Below are 4,007 nucleotides of genomic sequence, written 5' to 3' on the forward strand. Positions count from 1 at the left end.
ATAATTAGTCATATTTTTATCTTATTAACGAACCACTGGTTAGTTATGTTTTTATCTTATTAACGAACCAATAGTTAGTCATGTTTTTATCTTATTAACGAACCAATAGTTAGTCATGTTTTTATCTTATTAACGAATCAATAATTAGTCATATTTTTATCTTATTAATGAACCACTGGTTAGTCATATTTTATCTTATTAACGAACCAATAGTTAGTCATATTTTTAATTAAGACGCCAGAATAAAATAGAAATATATGCTCTGACTAAGACGTCAGAATAAAATGAAAATACATACTCTGACTAAGACGTCATACCCTGAAAATACATACTTTGATTAAGACGTCAGAATAAAATAAAAAGACATACTCTGATTAAGATGCCAGAATAAAATAGAAATATATGCTCTGATTAAGACGTCAGAGTAAAATAAAAAGACATACAGGTAAAAAATAAAATTGCTGTACTACACACCATATCTTAGTTAATGATGGGTGAGGTTTTCTAATGAATTAACACGATGGTAATCACCTTAAGATTAATTTATAAATAAGATCCATCCTAGAGGATCTTTATTTTGTTCTAAGCTTTTCGATCCGCTGTTCCGATAATGACAGGAGATGAATAATCCAAGGATGTGGAAAGATATTAAACATCGAGGACAAAAAGCATGATTTCCTGTCATTATTGTCAAGGAAGAGGCATTTCTTTAGCATCTGTTTTGATGTTGGAACTTAATTACGAAATTCAAAGACACTTGGGGGGTCTGCTGCAAGCTGCACGTGCTCAACCAATCAATGTATCTTGAGAGACGGTAGTGATTGGACAGCTTTTGTCAAGGTAAGCCACTTCATTTTACGTGGTCAAGGTAAGCCACTTCCTTTTACGTGGTCAAGGAAAGCCACTTCCTTTTACGTGCGACGTTTTGATTTCTCATGTTCCTCTGTAATAAATAAATAAATAAATACACTTTGATCAAAAAGTAGTTTCGAATTTCAGTTGAAAAGCGGTGTTTTTATACATAAATACAAAATGGTGATGATTCTATAGTTATACTGTGACTGTTTTGATCCTGTGGTGATGATTCTATAGTTATATTGTGACTGGTTTGATCCTGTGTTGATGATTCTATAGTTATACTGTGACTGGTTTGATCCTGTGGTGATGATTCTATAGTTATACTGTGACTGGTTTGATCATGTGGTGATGATTCTATAGTTATACTGTGACTGTTTTGATCCTGTACGACAGGATCAAACCAGTCACAGTATAACTATAGAATCATCACCGATGATTCTATAGTTATACTGTGCCTGGTTTGATCCTGTCGTGACAGCATATGAAAATATGTTCTTGTAAATATCTTAGACGTGTATAACTTAAATAAACGCGGTATTGTTTTCATGTACCGCGTTTTAATGACTGTATACGTTTCGCAAGACAAACACTCATGTTGACAGAATATATCAGTTATTTCGTAGTTCGTATGAATTACTCGTGACAGATCTGTCATATTTTTGTAACAGAACATTTCGTCCGATCTGATCGCAGGATTTCTTGTAAACTTATATACGAAGTAACGAATGTAGGTGACTCACGTACAACTGGTGAAAATACTTCAAACGCAGAATTGTTTGTAATATTTAATTAATAAAGGAAAAAATATTAAAATAGTTAAAGTAACTCGCAAAATAGGAAAATAAAAATCCGAACTACAGATGGCAGTGTTGTTTACTTATCTCAATGTTTCGGCCTGAACCATTCTTCGTGATACGATAGTATGCGAATAGTTGAGCTAAATATCAACACTGCCATCTATTGTTTGACTTCGCATTTATTTTTTCTCAAAAATACTCGTGCTGTCATGGCTCATCAAGCATCTTATGTCGCAATAACTTCCTGTTTTGACGCCACTTTCAACAGTAACGTCAAAAATAGATAATACAATCGGACTTGCGCAAAACGTATAATTCTAATTTATAAATACACGCGTTTCTAGGGCTGGTTGCTTAGCAACGTTTCCGGGGGGGTGCATAATCTGAACGTTTGAATTTGTATTGTCTTTCTTGTAATTTTATAATTATAATTCCCCAGTGAACAACTATTGAAGCGAAGTTTGGATGTATGCGAAGTGTTTGTGTGTGTGTACAGTGTATTCATACAAACTAAGTATTCACGACGTAAAAGCTTCAGCTCCACGAGGGAAGTCTTCTTTCTCAAAGGACATCTAACACTCTAGGGAGACCCAGTTTCTATATTAATAAAAGCGAGTGTATGCCCAAAGAACCCTGTTTGCCGTATATTTCCGAGGCGGGGATCAAAGAGCCAATCAACGCGCTTTTACATGTGAAACCGCTGCTCTATTATCAAGCGCACAAGAAGATTCTCTTATACATGGCTAGAGCTCCGATCCCTTCAACTATTAAGTAATCAACTTGGCTCTAGAACGGATCTACATGGAATCCAGAAACTACGCAGGTAATAACAAGATAAACTTTAGACAACTGGACTTTGACCTGTCTTAAACTTAGTTTACTTGCTCAATACACTTCTTTACAGGTTATCAAAGCGTAAGGTTCGGATTTCTTGACGTCGTTTTAAAGTCTTTATTTATTCTGAAATTGCCCTGTTTAATCTGTCGTTAAACGACTCGTAAGATCAACAAACGCTTGATTTCACTGTAATGAGCGCCACCTTACTTGTTACTATGGTATTTTGGTTTCGTTCCAATTAGAGATACTGAAAGAAATTAAAATTGATCAAATCCTTTCACTTCCGACTAGTTTCTTGTTTTGTTTTTACTGAGCTAAGACTTTTCACCCCAGACTTTTTTTCTTTTTTTTGTAGTTATTAGAACTGAACAAACTGAAAGTAAATGTAATAACTCTCGTTCCGGAAGTACGTGATCCGATCGACTTCCAGCTCGAGATATTACACGGAAGTACGTGATCCGATCGACTTCCAGCTCGAGATATTACACGGAAGTACGTGATCCGATCGACTTCCAGCTCGAGACGTTACACGGAAGTACGTGATCCGATCGACTTCCAGCTCGAGACATTACGCGGAAGTACGTGATCCGATCGACTTCCAGCTCGAGACGGAAGTACGTGATCCGATCGACTTCCAGCTCGAGACGGAAGTACGTGATCCGATCGACTTCCAGCTCGAGACATTACACGGAAGTACGTGATCCCATCGACTTCCAGCTCGAGACATTACACAGATTTAAACTATTTTCAACATTCTGCTTGGAGAAAATGAGCTTAAAGTAATCTTTGGAAATCTTGTTTCTTACCAAAAATCATTTTGAAGATAAAATTCTGTATCTTACGAAAATGACGAGTTTTCTCGCATTTTAAAATATTTTTAATCCAAAAAAAAACAAGCAAGAATGAATGATAATGTTTCTAGTTCAAAGTTATTAAGTTCATTTTTAATGTTTGTATCTTAAGATGTGTGAGTTGTTGTTGTTTGTAATTTTTTATTGTACATCTCCTAAGAAAACGACAATAGTTTTGGAAGTGAAGAGCGTCCAGCGTGGTTTAGGGGCGGTTTGTACCGATTCAGGGCAAAGTTCGTTAAAGGTAACTACTTTGAGTCGGTACGAATCACTTCAGCCGCGACTTTTCGTCGAGATGAAAATAGAACACAAAGAACAGGATTGGAGCCTCAACCCACATTAAAGATCCTTGTACAGGACCTGCGGTGGCCTTTATTAACTCATTTCATGCCTTTGGCCTCTGGTCACTTCTGTCATTATGTATGGATTTCAAAAATATTAAAACGGTAGTCACTTATGTCATTATATGTAGTTTTAAATGACATTAAAACGGTAGTCACTTATGTCATTATATATAATTTCGAATGACGATAAAACGGTAGTCAATTATGTCATTGTATGTAGTTTTGAATGACGATAAAACGGTAGTCAATTATGTCATTGTATGTAGTTTTGAATGACGATAAAACGGTTGTCAATTATGTCATTGTATGTAGTTTTGAAT

The 4,007-nt window shown here is 35.6% G+C and overlaps 1 long non-coding RNA gene across 1 annotated transcript; it reads left to right on the forward strand.

Moving 5' to 3' along the window:
* Positions 1 to 1,295: 1,295 nt before the first annotated feature.
* LOC111083246 lies at positions 1,296 to 3,800 on the forward strand. Its single transcript, XR_002608898.1, has 2 exons — positions 1,296 to 2,478; positions 3,504 to 3,800. It is a non-coding gene; the product is annotated as an uncharacterized LOC111083246 (long non-coding RNA).
* The last annotated feature ends 207 nt before the right edge of the window (positions 3,801 to 4,007 follow it).

This window comes from Limulus polyphemus, unplaced genomic scaffold (genome assembly GCF_000517525.1).
Source record: "Limulus polyphemus unplaced genomic scaffold, Limulus_polyphemus-2.1.2 Scaffold8732, whole genome shotgun sequence".
Lineage (NCBI taxonomy): Eukaryota > Metazoa > Arthropoda > Merostomata > Xiphosura > Limulidae > Limulus > Limulus polyphemus.